General features: G+C 42.8%; 1 protein-coding gene across 5 annotated transcripts in view; it reads left to right on the forward strand.

Annotated features, from left to right (window-relative positions):
• The first annotated feature begins 518 nt into the window (after positions 1-518).
• The window catches only part of SPTBN1 (spectrin beta, non-erythrocytic 1), a 212728-nt gene continuing 191102 nt past the window's right edge, over positions 519-22144 (forward strand). For 2 of the 5 annotated variants that reach the window (XM_070798673.1, XM_070798669.1), the window contains exon 1: positions 1501-1702. The gene's annotated coding sequence lies outside the window, so the exon portion shown is untranslated. Of the gene's footprint in view, positions 536-1500; positions 1703-2373; positions 2435-22144 lie in introns of those variants that run through there. The other 3 variants (XM_070798670.1, XM_070798671.1, XM_070798672.1) reach the window with 3 other exon arrangements.

Below are 22144 nucleotides of genomic sequence, written 5' to 3' on the forward strand. Positions count from 1 at the left end.
CCTGAAAGGAAGGATCATCTTCACTTTGCTGAGATGATTTTGTTTAGTTTTATTTTTAAATATTCATTAAAACTACATACAAAAATATAGTAAATCTACCAGGTCCACTGATTTGAGATATAAGCATGATCGCAAATCAGTGGACCTGGTTGATTTATAGATCTCTCATGGTCTATTATTATTGTTATTATTTAAAAAAAATTTTTTTTTTTTTAATTTAGGGTTTGAGGGTCATATCTTCAGGAGAAAAGCCTTAAGGCTTTAAAAACAAACAATGGAGAAAGGCCTCTTCCCTCGGAAGGCTTACACTGCCGCCTTGGGCACTTACAGAGCAGGCAGAAAGTCAGTTTCTCCAGACTGTTTTCTGAAGAGCGTTTCTATTTGTGGTCCTGGTGATGACACCATCTTTTCTCCTCAATAGTGGCGGTTCCAGAATTTCTACATAGCCCGAGGGATTGACAGGGTGAGCAAACTGGTTGAGAACCTGCTCGCACACTCGCCGAATCTCGAGGAAACGTCCAGTGTCCGTCTCACGGTATGTGGGTAAGAGGAGAACTCAGCCCTCCCGCCATCGCCGGGTCGCCAGTGCACCGGGGACGCCCCCACTCCGCGGGAGCGGCTCGGGAAGGGCACCCAACCAGGCTAAAGTGAGCGTTGGGGCGTCAGGCGAGGGAGGCAAGAGTTGCACGAACCACTTGTGGGGTCTATTACAGCTACCGCGAGGGAAAGGGTGAAAAATCACTCATGAAGGACGAAGATGTTGACTTCGCCGAGCAACAACCGCTCTCCTTCCATCACCCAGGTTCGTCACCATCGCTCTTCATCAGGCCGGGCAGAACCTATAAGGCATCACCAGCTAGATCTAAAACTAAACCAACCAAACGACTTTCCAAAGCCTCCCTCCACACGCTCTCTCCATCGCGTTTCAAACGCTAACGTCGCGGGCGAAAAGAGGCTGCACAAGTCACGTAGAAAATTAGGCTGCCCCTTTCCATGGCGATAATCGAATTAGCCTCAAATGAAACGTGAAATTGGACTTCGCCGGCTGTGGGGACAAAGCCACCACCGTCCCTTGGCTCGGAGAGCGCGGCGTCTGTGCCCACCCTGCCCAGGCCAGCCCCGGCCAGTACCGGCGGCAGGGGACAAGGTTGGCGCTTGGCCAGGGCAGAGCCTCCGCGGGGAGAGCGTGGACGCGCCCAAGGTTCGGGTCGCGCGCGGAACAGGCGCCGGGTGGGCGACTGCGGGGCTCTGGACGAGCGCAGAGGTCCGGCGCTAGCGAGCAAACGAGGAGGGAGGAGCGCAGGGGCGGGGTGGAGGGTGTGCGGGAGAGAACGTGTGAGCGCGCGTGTGTGCGCGCGCCCGGCGCCCGCCCGTCCGCGTCCGCGCGCTCCTCTCCCCGCCCCTCGCCCCCTCCCTGCAGCTCCCTCCCCTCCTCCCCCCGCCCCGCGCTCCAGCCCAGCCCCCGGAATCAGTGCAGCTGTTGCCGTGCAGGCTGCGGATTCCTCCAGTCCCTCCCTCGGCCGCCTCTCCGCCCGGAGCGAGCGCGCAGCCCCGCGCAGCAGCGCCCACTGGTCCCGTCCTGTGAGCCCCGGCCCCAGCCGCGGACAGCCCCGCGGAGTCGCTTCCCGGCCCACCCGCCCGGCCGCCGAGGAGCGGGAGGAGGACGGGACCCCGGCGCCCCCACCCCCCCTATCCGCGGGAGGTAGGTAGGGGGCCGGAGGCTGGAAGATGCCAACTCACTGGGGCTGCCTCCCGGGCTGGCTCCGGGGCGGCGGGAGGAGGGGCGCGGGCCCAGGCCGGGAGGACGCCGTTGCCCCGCCGCTGCCCTACGCCCGGGGAGCGGCGTGGGGGCAGGGAAACTGCAGAACCCGGGCGGGGGCGGCGCGGGGAGCCGGGTCCCCAGTGCTTCCGAGTACTCTGGCGGTGCGGGGCGGGGGTCGGCGGGCTTCTCAGTGAGGTGGCTGCACATCCGCGGTGCGCACCGCGGCCGCCTAGCCTCATCCCCGGGGCCGAATCCTCGTTCCTCCCTCCGCCGCCTCTTCCCTCCAGCTGGGGGCCGCTGCGCGGGGGTGGTTGCGGAGTGGGCAGACGCAAGGGTATATTTTCAGGTGCCCTCCCTCTAGCCCCGGCTGGTGGCGAGCGGGGGCGGCGTTGACAGGGCCGGGCTCTGAGCGTAACGGTACGGGGGATGCGGCCAGGCGTGGTCCCGGCTGCGCCGCGCTGCAGCTGAACCGGAGGCGGCGGCCCGGCGCCCCCACTCCCGCCCATCTTCACTCCCGCCCCCCGCCCTCCCTGCGGTCCCTGCTCTCCCAGGGCTGGGCGGGAGCCGCCTCGGGGCGCGGAGCTGCCGCTGCGCCCGCCCTTCAGCTCCTGCCACCCTCTCTTCAACAGGTTTGTGCCAACGCGGGGACCCTCCGGGCCTGACTTTGGGGAGGTGAGCTGAAAGCCCCTCTGGTCATCAGCCCTCACACCACGCCCGCGGCCCTCTTTTGCGGGGAGCCTTCCCTTTGTTTTTGTGATAGGAAAGATGCCAAGTGCCTGCCATCAGATAGGGGTGGGGGGGAGGAGGAGTGTTGTGGGGCTCGGTACACAAGCTGTGCCCGTTATTTTTCCAGTCAAAAGCTGGGCGAGATAGTGAGTGAGGAGAGGGCGAGTGTGGGGGGTGCTTCGGCGGAGAAGGAAAATGGATTCAGTAGGGTTTATTTGGACGGGGATGTGATTTTTTGGCAAGATGGATGGCTCCCGTTGCCTTCGCCGTGATGCAGCACAATGCAGCAGTATCGCAGCCTCCCCTGCTTCTCGCTGGCGGGGCTTGGCACGGCCACTGGGCGCCTGCGGCCCCCGCCCGGCCCCACCCAGGCCCAGGGCTGCCCTTGGCTGAGACCCGGAGCCGCTTCTACCTTGTCATGCTGCTTCAGCTGGATGGAGCGTAAGGAGGACCAGGTCACCTAGCTGTGAGGGGGGGAGGCTTCTCTTGGGGTGACCCCCGGCTGCCTCGCCTGTTGGCCGTTCTGGGATGAAGGGGTGTCCTGCAGTGCTAATGCGGGGCAGAGGGAGTCGGCCTGCGGCTGCGGACCGGAATGTAATCTCTAACCGAGGGACCTCAGCCTCGGTAGGGAGGGGCTGCGGAGAGGACCCGGCCCCAGCGGTGTGCGGAGGCCATGGTGCACTCTATATTGGGAGTCTCAGCGTCTTTTGGTGGATCACCTGTAATCCGTAAACCACAACCCAATTCTCCATCAATTTCATCATATGTGGAAAGTTGATATTTATTAATTGAAGCGTTACAGCTACGGGATTACAGTACCTCTTTGATCAACACTGAGTATGAATTTTTCCTATAGGAAACCATTTTTTGAAATGAAACAATTGATATATTTTAGTTCATATGTCCCTGAGATATTTTTAAAAGATATTAACATGCAGTAGATTGTTTTAAAAGGAATTTACATACGTTTTTGACAGATGGTAAATGATTTCTTTAACCTGTATTTGCTTTGTTTTAGTCGTTTGCTTTTTCTGTATTCAAATACAATGACATATTTGGATTCTTTATTAAGGATTATTTAGTAAATGAGTATTATGATTGATGGTACATTGGTATTCAGGTTGGTTTTAATAGACGGGTTGTCTTCCGTCATGAATAGTGGGATTGTGGTAGTAACTGACTGCGTTTGTTTGTTTATATGTATGTATATTTTTATGCACATTTTTTTTTGCAGATGGGGACCGGGTGGAGAAGGGCAGACCACTAAGGCCTGTGTGGCTCTATCTGGTTAGAAGGAGACGTTCCAGCGTCCTTGTCTATTTAGTCTGGGGTAGTACACAAGGAATTTCCCTTCTAAATGCCACTTCTACAGTTCAGTGTGGGATGGCCAACGGGATACATTTCAGATTGTGCACCCCTCCCCCCTCCCCTTTCTAGAATGTAGAGGTGAAAAGGGAATTTCAGTATGCTAACTGGAAGGGAAGATCAGTGTTTCAAAGCAAGGGTGTGTCTGCTTTTATTTTTTAGATCTCTAATTAGTCTAGGTTAATGGCATTTGATTTTCTGTAGACCAGCCACAGAAGTAGAATCTACTGCAGACTGTGTGGTTTACGTGCCTCATTTTGAGTTTCAGTAATAGAGGGCCATGAAAATATAGAATTTTTTAGATTTGGGCTTCGTTGTTGTGCTGGTTGTATAAAATCATGTTGCATTGAAATGTTTGGGAGTATTGTTTCCATGGATTATCCAAACATTTTGGATTTACTATGTTGTAAGAATATATCCTGTGTTGATGTCACCAGAGGTTTAGCTGTTCTGACTTAACCAGGTGCAGAATTCTGTTAGGTCAAGCTCTTTGTAGCTCTGTTGGCTCTGGTCTGACCAGAACCTTCATCAGAGAGAATGAGAAGCATCAGGCCAGTGAAGAAAATGCTGTCACTTGGTGGTCTCCTGCTGTGCAGGCTTTCAGTAAAGAGCAGCCCTTGGATGAGAGTAGTAACAACTGTCTGTGATGTTGTTGGAGCAAGGGACAAGACCTTGCTCCCCTTGTGACAGACACATCCTTAGCAGAGACTTGACAGTGGCAGAGTTTCCCTGGAAGAGTATTGAAGTGGTTATTTTGTCTTGCTGTATGGATTTTAAGTACTACTAAACAAACATAGACATGACAGGTGGAAATTATTTGATATTTTTATTGAGATAGTAAACTTTTCATTTTAAAAGCATACTCTTAGCATTTTAAAGCCCAACATATATATTTTTTACATGCAGTGATGTGATGCTCCATAATTGTGTTGTTCTCGCCACCACTATCTGCATCATAATCAAGGCTTAATTAATGCTCTGTGAATATCGTTTATGCTTGTCCTGGTTTCTTCTATTGAGACTGTTGGGAATGTAAACCATTATTCCATAAGAAAAGAGCTAATACCTAGGCTGAAAGAGCTACTTCTTTAGATCTCTGGAGGTGAGTAAAACCTCTCATGGAGTTCTCTTGTAAATTTTCAGTCTTTGCTATTTTCCCAAAGCACCTTTTCTTTGCAAAAGACCTAGTTAAGTATTCTTGATTTTTGGATAGAGATGTCCTGTATCCAAGTTTTTGTAATGTAGGAATAACGTCATCAGTCTCTACTTTGGGGGCAGAATGAAACTATCTCTACTCTTATATTTACATTTTTAAACATCACCAGAGAAGGCATTTTCATGATGTCTCACTGTCATCCTGAGGTTCAGCACAGGATCATTTACAAAATGGGAGCTTGTTGCATATGCAAATTCTTAGAGGCCCAGTCCTCCCAAATAGCATTTGCATTTTACCGTGACCCCTAAGTGATTTGTATGCACATTAAATAAAAAAACTGCTCTACACCTTCAGCTAAGGGACCTCCATATCAAAAGGTTCCTTCTAGTATCTTACTTCTCTTTTGCTGAAGTATCAGCACATTTCCCCCCTTGCATCATTAAGAAATTGATACACATACTATATATAATACAGAAATACTTTTTAAAGTTCTTCTGTAACTTTTAGGTGGAAGAGTTCTATTTATTAATATTATGTTTATTTAGACTAGTCAATTTCTTTAGGTTCTTTTCTAAAACACCTCTAAAGTTGAAAAAAACAATCTTCTCCTCCTTCTCCAGAAGATGGTGTTAGCTTTGAGACAGCAAAACTGGAGTCCAGGAGGCTAAACCCCTGAGCTCTACCTCTGGCATCTTGTTTTTTCTTATCAGCTGTTTTTCCTGGTATATTCAATATCCTGACCTTCTGGCTCATTTTTCCCCCCTTACAGTTGTTTTTTATTAAGTGATTTGTATATACAGAATAATGCTCATCAAAGATGCTACTGAATCATAAACCAGTGAACACACAGGCAGTCAGCACCTAGTTCAAGAAGAAGAAACTGTCATACATTCAGAGTCACCCATGTGCCCCCCTATCATCCCATCTGAAACAACCACAGCCCTGAATTTTGTGTTTATCATTCCTTTGATCTTCTTTATGGGCTATCCTTTTTAAAATTCTTACTTATTTTTGTATGTTTCTGAACTTTATATTATATAAATGAAATTATATTTTATGTATTCTTCTGTGACTTGTCCTTTTATATTAACATTCCTGAGACTCATTCATTTCGTTGCTGTAGTTCATTCATTTTCATTGCTGTGTAGTATTCCATCATGACTTATTTATTCTTTCTACTGTAGATGGAGATTTGGATTGATTCTAGTTTTTTTCTTTTTTCTTTTATAAAAGGACAGCTATGAATGGGTCCTCTGCATGTCTCTTATTAAGTATGTAGGCGTACATGCATATGCACACAAACATGTTATTTTTCTCTCCTTCTCAGGAATGAAATTTGCCAGATCATAGGGTATGTGCATCACCAACCTTACTAGATAATGCCAGAGTGATTGTACTGATTATATTCCTACTAGAAGTATATAGCTGTTATAGTTGTTTTACAACCTTGCCAGACTTCAAAATGTTGTCCAGTAATACTTGTGAAATGTTATCTCATTAAGCTCTTTATTTGAAATTTCCCTGATTATTGGAAGTTAAGTATGTATTATTGACCTTTTGGGTTCTTTCTTTTGTGAAGTCCTGATTTAGTCATTTGTCTGTATTTCTTTTAGCTATTTTCTTATTGATTGATTTAATATAGATTGTCTTATAATCCGTTGTGGATTTCATGCGTTGCAAAAACTACTTCCCAGTTTATGTTTTGTTTTAAACTGTGGTTTCTTTTGATGAGCAATCACTCATAATTTCAGGAGAATCATAATCAGGTTTTGTCCTTTAAGGTTTGTGGGGATGATTATGTTATTACAGAATAACTTCCCTTAGTTTGGGAAGAACTTAGATTTTAGAGTCAAATCAATCTGGGCTCAAATCCTAAATGCTGTTATATACCAGCCATGTGCTCACATCTAGGTCCTTGGGTTAGTTCATTATTCTTGAAACCACAGTTTCCTCATAAGTAAAAAGGGAATAATACTTCCTCATACAGTTGGGAGACAGCAGCGTACAGTCCTGGGCACCTAGTACGTGTTTAGCTGATAACAGTTCCATTCCTTTCTCTTTGGACTACAAGCTGTACAAGCCACTAACCCCCTCTTGGAGTGTTTTCTCAAAACTACCTTAACATTTTTATGTCAAAAGAGCTTTATTCTTTTATTTTTTAAAATATTCTGTTACCAGTGGAATTTTTATATTGATTAACACAGGCTGTGCAAGACCACTTAGTGAAAACCCTTTGTCAGTTCAGTTCAGTTTCCTGTTCTTAAAAGGAGTGCTTCTTCTTCTACCAAGAAGCATTTATATGAATGTAATGCCTTTGCTCCTACTCTAAAGTTACTTTCCAGTATGATTTTTAATGCAGTAAATAATTACTGAGTACTATCTCTTGCCAAGACTTGTGATTGAGTTAGGATGATGGGCTGACCTACAGTTGAGTAGGAATCAGTTCTGATCCAAGGACTGTATACTCCTACTGTATAGAATATGCCCTGTTGCTGTGATGGAGGACCCTGCCCATCTTGAGCCAGGCTGAGGAGGTCACAGGGCAGCCAGGAGGAGGGCTGGACGCCTTGTGACAGTCGCCGGCCTCAAGACAACCTGGCTCTTACAGAAGAGCAGGTTTGGACACTGGTGTTCAGTTAAGTTCAGTCGCTCAGTCGTGTCCGACTCTTTGCAACCCCATGAATCGCAGCATGCCAGGCCTCCCTGTCCATCACCAACTCCCGGAGTTCACCCAGACTCACATCCATCGAGTCAGTGATGCCATCCAGCCATCTCATCCTCTGTCGTCCCCTTCTCCTCCTGCCCACAATCCCTCCCAGCATCAGAGTCTTTTCCAATGAGTCAGCTCTTCGCATGAGGTGGCCAAAGTACTGGAGTTTCAGCTTTAGCATCATTCCTTCCAAAGAAATCCCAGGGCTGATCTCCTTCAAAATGGACTGGTTGGATCTCCTTGCAGTCCAAGGGACTCTCAAGAGTCTTCTCCAATACCACAGTTCAAAAGCATCAGTTCTTCGGCGTTCAGCCTTCTTCACAGCCCAACTCTGACATCCATACATGACCACAGGAAAAACCATAGCCTTGACTAGACGAACCTTTGTTGGCAAAGTAATGTCTCTGCTTTTGAATATGCTGTCTAGGTTGGTCATAATTTTCCTTCCAAAGAGTAAGCGTCTTTTAATTTCATGGCTGCAGTCACCATCTGTAGTGATTTTGGAACCCCAAAAAATAAAGTCTGACACTGTTTCCACTGTTTCCCCATCTATTTCCCATGAAGTGGTGGGACCGGATGCCATGATCTTCGTTTTCTGAATGTTGAGCTTTAAGCCAACTCTCTCACTCTCCACTTTCACTTTCATCAAGAGGCTTTGTAGTTCCTCTTCACTTTCTGCCATAAGGGTGGTGTCATCTGCATATCTGAGGTTATTGATATTTCTCCCAGCAATCTTGATTCCAGCTTGTGCTTCTTCCAGTCCAGCGTTTCTCATGATGTACTCTGCATAGAAGTTAAATAAGCAGGGTGACAATATACAGCCTTGACATACTCCTTTTCCTATTTGGAACCAGTCTGTTGTTCCATGTCCAGTTCTAACTGTTGCTTCCTGACCTGCATACAGATTTCTGAAGAGGCAGATCAGGTGGTCTGGTATTCCCATCCCTTTCAGAATTTTCCACAGTTTATTGTGATCCACATAGTCAAAGGCTTTGGCATAGTCGATAAAGCAGAAATAGATGTTTTTCTGGAACTCTCTTGCTTTTTCCATGATCCAGAGGATGTTGGCAATTTGATCTCTGGTTCCTCTGCCTTTTCTAAAACCAGCTTGAACATCAGGAAGTTCATAGTTCACATATTGCTGAAGCCTGGCTTGGAGAATTTCGAGGATTACTTTACTAGTGTGTGAGATGAGTGCAATTGTGCGGTAGTTTGAGCATTCTTTGGCATTGCCTTTCAGGGTACAGGAAGTTCCCACGATGGAGTTTTCGAACATGTACTTTCCTTTTGCATGCAATAAAGTCTTCAACTTAAAAAAAAAAAAGAATATGCTCTGTATGTGTAGAAGATAAAAGATCTTTTACTGACCAGGTATATGACTTCAGCAAGCCATTAATCCTTCTGGTCTCAGATCTAAATTTATAAAATGAAAAACTTAGGTGAAATCATGAAGAAATGAAGTGTTAGTTGCTCAGTTGTGTCCTATTCTTTGTGACCCCATGGACTGTAGCCCGCCAGGCTCCTCTGTCCATGGGACTCTAAAGGCAAGATATTGGAGTGGGTTGCCATTCCTTTCTCCAGGGGATCTTCCATAGTGAAGGTTAAAATCTGCCACAAGGGCACCACTCTCTGTGTCCCTAGCAGGCATAGAAAATCAGTCAGGGCACTCTTTCCATAGAGCTGATCTAGAGCTCCAGAAACTCTCCACACAGTGTTTGAATCCGGAACTACCAGCTGATCGTATCTGTTACTTAGTTTTTAAGATCCTGTACATCTAAAATTCTGTGATGATAGTTGAATAACACAACACTTCAGCCATGTTCAAAACACATGGAACAGAAGCTAGAAGCAGGGAGACAGGAACGAGGTGATGGTGTGAGTCCAGAGGTTAAGGGAGCAAGTGATGGTTGGAGGCTGAGAGAATGAGGAGGGGAGGGCTGGGAGAAAGGTTGTGAAGACTGGATCCTTTGCTGACTCTTTGTAGGATGACTGGATGGGAGTGGACCTGAGTGGATGAGAGCTAAAATAAAGAGTTCATATTTGAATAATGACAAAGAACATGGTCATCATCACGATGAGAGACATAGACAAACGAAGGGGAAGAGTGGATATCTCATTGGGAAGAAAATCAGTTTTCTTTAACTGTGCTGAATTTGAGGCTCTGGAAGAACTCTTAGTGGAGGTAATGTTCGAGAAACTGAAGGAGACAGGTCAGGGCTAGGGTGACTGGGGAGAGGCTGTTGGATGCAGGGGTCCCAAGCCTTAGGCCCTGGAATTCCTCCACCAGATCACTCCATCCACTGACCCTGGGCAAACTGCCTTGACCTGTCTTCAAGCCCCAGTATCTTCATTTGCAAAATGGTAGCATTAAGTTTCTGTCACAAAGGACTAAGAAAGTTGAGTGGAATAATCCAGTGCCCATCACAATACATTTTAATTGTCATAAAATGTGGAAGTTTTGCTTAGTTTGTGTCACCTTTATGCTTCCTTGCAAATAAGTAGTTTGATTTATTCAGAAAAGATACATTCCCATAAGCAATACCATCTTGCACTTAAATAATGCTAAATTTAGTCTATATTAAACTTGTCCCTATGTCTAAATTATAGGAAAGGAAAACCTAATTAATACTTACTTTTAATAAACAAGAAAACGCTAAAACCCTAGTGCTTAGGGAAAGGATAGGAACATAGTTTATAAAAGAAGGTAACAACGAAGCCAATAACCATATTCAGTTGTTCAAACTCAGCAGTAATATGAAATATTAACTAGAACAGTTAATTTTTCACTTAAACTGGTAGATAGGTAATGCTCTCTGGGATGCTGTGAGATTGGACCTCTGCATCACCTGTTGGAAGAATATTTGGATTAATACAGTTGTTGCTGCTGCTAAGTCACTTTAGTCATGTCCAGCTCTGTGTGACCCCAGAGACGGCAGCCCATCAGGCTCCCCTGTCCCTGGGATTCTCCAGGCAAGAACTCTAGAGTGGGTTGTCATTTCCTTCTCCAATGCATGAAACTGAAAAGTGAAAGTGAAGTCGCTCAGTTGTGTCCGACTCTTAGCGACCTCATGGACTGCAGCCCACCAGGCTCCTCTGTCCATGGGATTTTCCAGGCAAGAGTACTGGAGTGGGGTGCCATTGCCTTCTCTGATACAATTGTTAGTACAGTAATAATAATATACATGTATTTGTATGTATATATATATATAACCAAAAACATAAAAGTTTATACCATTTGGACTGAAATTCCCCTTGTAGTTCTGTAATCTAAAGAAAATTAAAAATAAGGACAGGTTTTTAAACAAGAATTTTCTTAGCAATATTAATAGTGAAAAAGCAAATGTGGCATAGTCAAATATATTATGGAGCAGTACATAGGATGGAATTCAATGTACTGAATGGTTTGTTAGAGTCTTACTGAAAAGGGCAAATGCTAATAATATAATATTCAGTGGAAATATCTCTATGCAAAGCTGTATAATATGGTGTAACTCCTATTTTGTTATATTAAATAAAAGCCTGGAAGGAAATATGTGAAAATGTTAATAGTTTGCTTTGGATGGTAGGTTGATGGATGATTTCCTTTCTTGTATGAAAGGAAATTCCTATGACTTAATGTTTCTCATTTGGAGTTTTAAAATATTTTACAAATAAGAGTGCAATAAACAATAGACTACCATGAGGATCATTTTTTTCTTAGCCAAAAAAATCAATCAACCCTTTAATTTTTAAAAAAAGAAAAGGAAAAAGTAAGCCTGGCCAGTTGTAGATTATTGTTAGGGAATAGTTTAAGATTCCAAAGGATTGTCATATCTGTCTTCTGCTCTTATGTGGAGCAGTGGGAGAACATCAGCATGTGTAAGTCACTTCTGAATGAGGTTGAGAGGGCTAGAACATTCACATATGCTGGAATACTAGCTTGACTTCACAGTCTGCATCAGTTTAAAGAGTGGGGAAGACCAGGTTTCTCTTATTATGTCCAAACTGCACAGTTGCTCGAAGAGAGCAGTGGAATTCTGTGACATATTTGTTCTCACTTGCAGAAGCCCAAACACTACTGCTGGAACTTGTTTTGTAACCATTAGACCATCAGGTTTCATTGGAATTGGTCAGAAATGCAGAAAAAATCCAAGTGAAAATGTTAAGATAAATATGACTTCCAATTTAGATTTTCTTCCAATTAATGGTTTCTTGGCATTTTGAGAATATTCAGTCTAAGAGTAGGAGGAATGAATTTTAATACTGTCCTTTTTTATGAAAAGAGATTCTTATATAATGTTATATATGATATTTCTGTATGCATATAATGATATCTTTTTGTCCGTGTGTCACATAAATGAGAAAGAGATGTGTGTGATTGAAAATCCTCAGCCATGAAGGGAGACAAGGGACTATTCTAAGACTTTTTAAGTGGGGAATTTTATCGGGATAGTGGTTTGAAGGTGAATCCCAGAAATGAGTCACTTTGTCCTTAGCTGGTGAGGGAAATGTTAGAGAGGAAATAATATTATTAATGTTTTCTGGTTTATGGTCCAAGCCCTCAAATGTACTCAGTTCAGTTCAGACGCTCAGTCGTGTCCAACTGTTTGCGACCCCATAAACCACAGCATGCCAGGCCTCCCTGTCCATCACCAACTCCTGGAGTTCACCCAAACTCATGTCCATCGAGTCGGTGATGCCATCCAACCATCTCATCCTCTGTCGTCCCCTTCTCCTCCTGCCCTCAATCTTTCCCAGCATCAGGGTCCTTTCAGATGAGTCAGCTCTTCGCATCAGGTGGCCAAAGTATTAGAGTTTCAGCTTCAACATCGGTCCTTCCAATGAACACCCAGGACTGGTCTCCTTTAGGATGGACTGGTTGGATCTCCTTGCAGTCCAAGGGACTCGCAAGAGTCTGCTCCAACACCACACTTCAAAAGCGTCAATTCTTTGGTGCTCAGCTTTCTTCACAGTCCAACTCTCACATCCATACATGACCACTGGAAAAACCATAGCCCTGACTAGATGGACCTTTGTTGGCAAAGTAATGTCTCTGCTTTTTAATATGCTATGTTGGTCATATTATTTTAATATTTTATATTTTAATTATATTTTAATAGTCTAGGTTGATTATAACTTTCCTTCCAAGGAGTAAGCGTCTTTTAATTTCATGGCTGCAATCACCATCTGCAGTGATTTTGGAGCCCAGAAAAATAAAGTCAGCCACTGTTTCCACTGTTTCCCCATCTATTTGCCATGACGTGATGGGACCGGATGCCATGATCTTAGTTTTCTGAATATTGACTTTTAAGCCAACTTTTTCACTCTTTAACTTTCATCAAGAGGCTCTTTAGTTCTTCACTTTCTGCCATAAGGGTAGTGCCATCTGCATATCTGAGGTTATTGGTATTTCTCCCGGCAATCTTGATTCCAGCTTGTGCTTCCTCCAGCCCAGCTTTTCTCATGATGTACTCTGCATATAAGTTAAATAAGCAGGGGGACAATTTACAGCCTTGACATACTCCTTTTCCTATTTGGAACCAGTCTGTTGTTCCATGTCCAGTTCTAACTGTTGCTTCCTGACCTGCATACAAATTTCTCAAGAGGCAGATCAGGTAATCTGGTATTCCCATCTTTTTCAGAATTTTCCACAGTTTATTGTGATCCACACAGTCAAAGGCTTTTTACTTTGTAAATTGTAGCTTAGAAAAATGAACTTAGTTTACATTCAGGAATTTTGTGTTTTTTCCACCTTGAACTTTAAATGATTGATTGAGAAGGGTTTCAGGTGAAGTGTGCTTTGAGATATGAAAGTAAGATGTTATAATTTCAAGATTGCTATAACATTGGCCCATGTACATAGGCATCATAGTTCCATTCTTTGTGAACTCTTAACAGTACAAGTAAACACCCAAATGGTTTTAGAACCATTTGGCATCTCTGCTTTAGAATCTGGAGTGCCTTGCTGGTTCTGATCTTTTAATACATTAACTTGAAGCCATTAGCTAGTCAATAAAATTTGTATCAGAATATAACTACAAATTTTTTTTACCCAACAGATAAACTAGGAAATTTAGAATGGTATATAATTAGAATTCATTCTTTTGAAGTGTGTATGCTCAATGTTTAATTTGTATAATAAAATATGTCTCTGCTTAGTAAGTTCATTAGTCTAACATTGATTATCTCTGGGTATGGGATTGTGGAGGAATTCTAATTTCATCTCTGCATATTTTGGAAAATACTTAGCAATAAACTTTTGGCCTTTATCAAGAACATCCTGACACTTCCTGTAACAAACCTCATTTTAGCTGGATAAAGACTAATGAATGAAATAATTAATTGGCTAAATATATGCCCTATTTGTTTCTACTGGGGCTTTCAGAAATGCAGCATTCATAGTACTGAAGGTGTAAAGAATGCTGAAGTTTTGAAAAGATTTTTCCATTCCTCATTTAAATATGCAATTTGTTAGAGCCTTGCCATTTCCGTAGAGTGTGGGAAAAGATGTAGAAACTGGGCCACAGGGGAGCGTGATAGGAGCATCCTCTGGCTGAAGGCCAAGCCTTTGGTTCTGGATGAAATTTTTTTTTGTTTGTTTTCCTACCCTCTTGGGTGGCTGTTTCAGGATAATTTTTGTCCAGGTATGTTTGCTTCAAAGCCAAATCTAAATATTCATGGACTACACATTTTTCTGGAATGTTCTTCACCAGCTATACAGAGACTTCGGGGTGGAACAATACATATTTTTATTCTGCTCTAGGGCTTTTTTCCCCTTTTATTTAAAGGGGAAGGAAAACCTAGATTCTTCCTTAAGACAATTTTTATTTATTTTTCTCTGTGATGTTTAAACATTTTCCTTTGTATTTTTTAACCTGTAGCATGGCAGTGCTCTGATAGTACAGTTGTCTTAAAAGTTAAAATATTCATTTTTTCCACCTTTTTAGAATCCTTGAATTTTTGACAGTGTCTACTAATTTATGCAGTATGCATAGTTTTTTCTGAACAATTTATGAAGAATATATACTTTCAAAAAAATGTAAATTAGCGTAAAGTCACCACAAAATAAAAATTTTAAAAATGTCAGGAACTTCCCTGGTGGTCCAGTGGTTAAGAATCTGCCTTGCAGTGTGGGGGACACGGGTTCAGTCTATGATGGGGGAACTAATATCTCAGATGCCACGAAGCAGCTCAGCCCTGGTGCCACAACTTCTGAGCCCTGGTGCCACAACTAGAGAATCCCTGCATAGTAACAAAATGTGGTAACAGTCTTTGTGTTGCAGTGAAGATCCATGTGCCACAGCGAAGACCTTTGCTGTTGTTCAGTCACTCAGTCATGTAGGACTCTGCAACCCCATGGACTGCAGCAGGCTAGACTTCCCTGTCCTTCATCATCTCCTGGAACTTTCTCAAACTCATGTTCGTTGAGTCAGTGATGCCATGCAACCATCTCATCCTCTGTTGTCCCCTTCTCCTGCCCTTAGTCTTTCCCAGCATCAGGGTCTTTTCAAATGAGTTGGCTCTTCTCATCAGATGGCCACAGTATTGGAATTTCAGCTTCAGCATCAGTCCTTCCAATGAATATTCAGGACTGATTTCCTTTAGGATTGACTGATTCGATCTCCTTGCAGTCCAAGGGACTCTCAAGAGTCTTCTCTAACACCACAGTTCAAAAGCATCAATCCTTTGGTGCTCAGCCTTCTTTATGGTCCAACTCTCACATCCGTACATGACTACTGGAAAAATCATAGCTTTGACTAGACGGAAATTTGTTGGCATAGTGATGTCTCTGCTTCTTAATATGCTGTCTAGGTTGGTCATAGCTTTTATTCCAAGGAGCAAGCGTCTTTTAATTTCATGGCTGCAGTCATCATCTATAGCAGTTTTAGAGCCCAAGAAATAAAGCCTGTCACTTTTTCCATTGTTTCCCATCTAAGATTCCCTGGAGAGGGAAATGGCAACCCACTCCAGTACTCTTGCCTAGAAAATCCCATGGACTGAGGAGCCTGGTGCAGGCTACTGCCCATGGGGTCGCAAAGAGCCGGACATGACTGAGCGACTTCATTTTAATGGGACTGGATGCCATGAACTAATGGGACTAGATGCCATGATCTTCATTTTTTGAATGTTGAGTTTTAAGCCAGCTTTTTCACTCTGCTTTTTCACTTTTATCAAAAGGCTATTTAGTTCCTCTTCACTTCTGCCATAAGGGTAGTGACATCTGCATATGTGAGGTTATTGGTATTTCTCACGGAAATCTCCCCACTCCAGTACTCTTGCCTGGAAAATCCCATGGATGGAGGAGCCTGGTAGGCTGCAGTCCATGGGGTCACTAAGAGTCGGACACGACTGAGTGACTTTGCTTTCACTTTTCACTTTCATGCACTGGAGAAGGAAATGGCAACCCACTCCAGTGTTCTTGCCTGGAGAATCCCAGGGACGGGGGAGCCTGGTGGCTGCCGTCTATGGGGTCACACAGAGTCGGACACGACTGAAGTGACTTAGCATAGCATAGCAGAGCATGGAAATCTTGATTCCAGCTTGTGCTTCATCCAGCCTGACATTTCTCATGATGTACTCTGCATATAAGTTAAATAAGCAGGGTGACAATATACAGCCTTGCTGTACTTCTTTCCCGATTTGGAACCAGTCCATTGTTCCATGTCCGGTTCTAACTGTTGCTTCTTGACCTGCATACAGGTTTCTCCGGAGCAGGTCAGGTGGTCTGGTATTCCCATCTCTTTCAGAATTTTCCACAGTTTGTTGTGATCCACACAGTCAAAGGCTTTAGTCAGTGAAGCAGAAGTAGATGTTTTTCTGGAACTCTCTTGCTAAGACCTAATGCAGCCCAATAAATATTTTTTTAAATTTCAAAATAATATTTATTAGCAAAATAATAAATATTGTAGAGCATATGGAAAATAAACATAAACACAAAGAAGAAAATTAAAGTTACTGACTCCATTTGGTGACCCCAGAAACATGCAGTTGTCATTTTGATGTTTGTCTTTTAAACCCCTTTTCCCTCTGTACATATTTGTTCATCTCATAAATGAAGATCAATTCTCAGACCTTAAGCTCAGTATGTGAATTTTTCACAGTCTAAATCATCCCTTGGTGTTTATCACCTTTCCAGTTTGTACACAAAGCATGACAGGACATAATATCTTATTGTTACTGTTCACATTTAAAACTGTGGCTTATGGATACTGTCGGTTTCCCCGAGTTGTTTTAGTGGTGAAGGTGTTAAGGAAAATGGCAAAGATTTAGAGAACCCCACATGTGCTTATTATAGATACTTTCTTTAAAAATTGTTTTACAGTGGAAAAGTACCAGAAATCAAGTTCTCATTAGATAATGTGTGCTTTCTGTTTTGTTTTGAGAGGAATTCCCATCAGAGTTGCATGAATTCCCTTGAGCGAGATCCCTCTATGCTTCAGACAACAACTGATTTTATTTCTGTCTTCAGATTTCAGGGTCTGAAACAGCTACCCTAGAAAGTGTGGTGGATAGGATGGAGGTGGTTATCATAATCTTGGTTTTAAATGTAATAAATTTTACGGGGCTGGGTTTGGTGGTAGCTGTTGAAGGCACACAGTAGGGCTCCGCTTTCCTAGGGTCTTTCTGTTAGCTGAACTCTTGAGAATTCTATCTTTGGATCCAGAATCTATTTATAGGAGAAAAGGCAGTATTGCATACTTGATTATGCAGACCTGTTCCTTGAGTCGTGGGGCAGCCGATGGATGGATGTGATGCGGATGACTCGCTGGTGCTTCTCTTGTGCCTTAATTCTAGTAGGTGGCCTCTTGAACTCCTGAAGAAGGTGGTAAAATGATTTCTTCATGTGCTGAGGGAATGAGGGTGTGGGAAGAGGGGAGAAATGCCCTTTCATTGGAAGAGAAAGAAAGCCTTTGCCATCAATTTCTGTGAGGTTCTTTGTGGTTCACACTTGGGTTGGTTGGCCCCAAGGAAAAGTGGCAAATGACCTTCTTCCCGTGTTTATACACTAAGGCCAGTGGTAGCTCCTTGTGCAATTTAGAGGGGAGATCTGAGCTGGGCCCAATGATGGATGGGGGTGAGTAGATGGATGGAGCAAGTTTGGGTGATGGAACTCAGATACATTGTGTGAACTTAACTCTCTCCAAATGAGGAATTCTTCAGAAACTCCCAAACTGATGGGAACCATTTTCTTTGAGGGTGGCCAAATGCTTGATGGTTAATGTGCCTGGGCTGACCGAAGCATGGAGCTGGGAGGGATCTCAGCTGACCTACAGGCAGCTACAGACATTGAGTCTTGACACGAGGGGAGGCATTGAGCGGAGACAGCACCCAGAGCCTGGCCCTGGTACCCCAGGGTGGGGAGAGCAGGAGGCTGGAATGTAGCGTTGTCTGGCCCTCTGACTGGGTGAGCATGCCTGACACTGTTTTAGAAGGTATTGGTCAGCGATATCAGTCGGGTGACTTCTCTGAGAGGGGTCTGGTCCTTCTCACAGTGAGGTTGACAACTCTGCTGCCAGCTGTCCTTAAATACCCATCTTATCTCCTGGGGCGGAGTCCAGGAAGCACCCTGAACCTGGAGCAGAGACATTTGTGTGCCATTTGAGCAGAGGAGAAACCAGGGCACACTTTGTGTTTTATTCTCTGTTTTATTTAAGGTGGGTTTTGTGTGTGTGTGTGTGTTTGCTGGTTTTACATTGGCATCCGCTGCTAAAAGAGTTCCTGAGTTTCCCTGATAATCAGGGTGATTTCTCATTTTGAAAGGATTGTTTTGCTTTGGAAGTATATGTTCCTCGCAGTAAGAACATCAGCTTTCATCCTAGTTCTGAAAATCTCCTCTGATTCAGAAAGGATGAAAGTTTAATTAGAGATCAGGCTAATTTATTGTCTTGTTCCTGGGGAAGACTGTTTCTTGTCTGTCAGTTGAGTTTTATATATATTTATATGCATATATTTATAAATATATATTTCCAGCTCTGAAGGATGATTTTGTTAGTATACATTTACATGAATATTTTAATCTAAATTATAGTATAGATTTCCTTTGGACTATATACCCTTGTAGAAATGAACTTGTTCCCATGGAATAAATATATCTTTAGTGGGTCATGCTTGAGAACTGCTTCACAGTCTTCTCAACTTTTGAAGTGAGTAGTTATTTCATGTAGAGCCTGTGTCGATAGCTGGCCTATCACTGGAATGCTGTGCAGCTGTGCAGAGCATAAGGATCAAATGTGCTAATTAAATTTTTTTTTTTTTTTTTAGCAAGAATGGAATGTAACAGTGTGTGGTTAACCATTCCAGTTTGTTTTTGAAGAGGACTTTTTTTTTTTTTTTTTTGGCCAAATATGAACAATTAGAGAGTACATTGACTTAGAGGATGTAATGCTATGTTAAATCATTCTTTTTATGGAGGTAATAGGACTCATTAAATACTGAGATTATCCTTTAAAATACACTCTGATTAATAATCTGCCTCAAAATGTAGGCAGTGGCAGCATGCCTGGGGTCTAACATCTGTAGTCAGGGTTTGAACTTGCTTTTGTCCTACAGTATCAATTCTCCTCCTGGGCTGGTGTGTAATCAGCCTTCCTCAGAACACTGTCACACAGCATTTCCTCCCAGTTTGAATAATATTCTGATCCATCTTCTGGGAACCCATGTGAATTAGATCATGTGGATTTAGCTGCATCCACGCAGATGGTGGTCTGATTTTTTGTTGTCATTGGGCAAAGTGAACGGATGGGAATAAATGGCAGGTTGGTTGTGTAATGTGGCAACATTTTACTTAGTGTGTCTTAAAGTTAAGTGGGGTGAGATTCCAGCAAAACTGTGCATAAAAAGTTGGAATGTGTTGGAGAACTGCCAAGATTAGGAGCAAGCTGTGTGACGAGCACTGATGCGTCTTTGTCCTGTCTTAAAATAGCCACCATTTAACAAAATATCTTGAAACTTGTCATTTCACTTGAGCAAATAAGTGAAACAGAGGTGGTGGCTTTCATGTTTAGTTTAGCAAGGTTTATTTTTACTGATTTATCTTTTTGTTCCAGTTATCTTAAATCTTGTGACGATATGGAGGCAAATATTTCTGTGTAACATCAAATCTTGAGTGGTTTTCCCTGGACTAATGAGACCTCATGTGGAGCATCCTCTACCCCACCTTTTCCACTCAGGGCAAAATATGCAGTCTTTGTGGTTTGAATGAAAATTGGGACCCTGAAGTTTAAAAAAAAAACTCCTATATTTTATATATCTGATAATCATTTGGATATGAATTATTGATGGTTGGATGCTAAAACATTGCAGAAGTAAAGCAAAAGGCATTGGTTGCTGCTGCTAAGTCACTTCAGTCGTGTCTGACTCTGTGCGACCCCATAGACGGCAGCCCACCAGGCTCCCCCGTCCCTGGGATTCTCCAGGCAAGAACACTGGAGTGGGTTGCCATTTCCTTCTCCAATACATGAAAGTGAAAAGTGAAAGTGAAGTTGCTCCCTCGTGTCCGACCTGCAAATTTTATTTTTTCTTTGATTACTCACTTTTTGACTTTGTTCATTGGCCATTTGTCTGCAGGACCTGATTCTTACGTGTATTGATGTGCTTTGTAACTGTAGTCTTTCAATTTTTTTTTTAATTGAAAGTCTTGTTTTTTTAAGTCAACATGATAAAAACAAGGTGGGTGTGGGGCGGAGATGTGCAGTCTTGCTGTGCAGGTCATTTGGAGCCTGAGGGTGACATGAACAGCACATATGGGGGAGCTGAGGGGGCTGGATGAAGGCAGGGGGCTGCCCGTGTGGATAATCTGAACAACCTATCAGTTTGGGTTCTATGAAGATGAAATTTTCTGATACAATATTTGGATTACTGAGTGGAAATAAAAATGGAGGATTTCGATGTTAAATATAATATGAAAACAGTGAATGAACTTTATCTTAAAGGGCTTATATACAAACCAAGTTCCTAGTAAGAATTTTCTAAAGGTTTGTTTTAACAGATATCTTAATTATTCTCTAATTTAAAAGCCATTAGAAGTCTGGACTTAGAACTAATTGTAATAGTTTTATAGCTTTCTAGGGCACCGTGCAAATGGCTTTGTTTCTTTTATGTTGCCGTCTTCAGATTTATATTTTGAATTTTGCTTTGCCACTTTTAGTATCTTACATTTATTTCAGAGGGCTTCTCCTTGTATAGAGACATCATTTCTGGCTCTATGTAGGTGCCTCATACAGAGGCAGATACTTAATAATTCTTAGGTGTTTGGTTAATAGAGTTAGGGTTGCTTTTCTAGGTGGTTTCAGAATCTTTGAAGAACATTTTGGTTTTTTACAACATGAAAAAGTTTTGTAGAAATTGTGGAGATACTTCTCAGAAGTATTGATCTTTTTAATTCTTAAATGACAAATGAATTCTCTATGTGATATGGTTGACATATTGGAAATTTTATGATTTCTAAATTTTTTAAATTAGTTTTTTCATTTCCCTTCTTTTACACATTCCGTGTCTTTTAAAACATGCTCTTGAATAGCCTTACTGGTAAGTTGAGTTCAGAAGGTGTGAAATGTTAGCCAGAGCCAGCAACCTTCCCTTTTTACGTACACCATAGTCTGATCTGCTTGCGAGATTCCATTTTGGGTTGTTTTCATTTCAAATCATTCCTTTAATATGGCAGAAGAGTTCAGTTATTCTCTGTAAACAGTGAAAAGCAAGCGAAAAGGAAAGTATTTGAATATCCCTTTTCTGGGTTATGGTCTAAATTAGAAAATTATTCGTTTCAATTTTATACATGCATATTGCATTTTATCTCTCTCTGTATGCCTTGTATTGTCAGAGCTTATAAGACTAGGAACAAATAAGGTTAGCATTTAAAGTATTCCAGACATAAAAATTTACAAGCATTTGCTTATGTATGTTGGGAGATGCATAGAACAGACCCATGGTTTTAATTGGTTCTTTGTGCCCTGTGAAGGCAGATGGAAACATTACAGACATCTGCTGTAGATGGCAGTGGGGTGGACAGGTGAGGACCACATGGAAGTTCATACCAGGGGTAGGTGGAGCAATGAGTTGGTTTATGAAATGCTAGCTGCCTTAGATGTTTCTACAGCTGTTGTCAGCTGAAAATAAATTGAACTTGTTGAAATGGGAAGAATTTGGCTGTCTGAATAGGCTTAGATAAAATACTGCTTCAGATGCCTATAAAAATGTCTATTGTAACATTATTATATTAGAAAAAAATGGTGATAACCCAGATGTGTGTCATTGGTAAATAAGAGGAAGGAATATTATGGAGACAGTACAGTATAGTGGTTTAGAGTGCTCACCCAGAGGCTGCCTGGGTCTGGATCCCAACTCTACCATGGATTCACTTTGTGACCTTGGGCAAGTCGTTAACCGTACTCTGTCTCAGTTTCCTCATCTGTAAGATGGGGTCAGTTGTAGTACAGACCTTGGA

The sequence above is a fragment of the Bos indicus genome, chromosome 11 (assembly GCF_029378745.1).
Source record: "Bos indicus isolate NIAB-ARS_2022 breed Sahiwal x Tharparkar chromosome 11, NIAB-ARS_B.indTharparkar_mat_pri_1.0, whole genome shotgun sequence".
In the NCBI taxonomy this organism is placed as follows: domain Eukaryota; kingdom Metazoa; phylum Chordata; class Mammalia; order Artiodactyla; family Bovidae; genus Bos; species Bos indicus.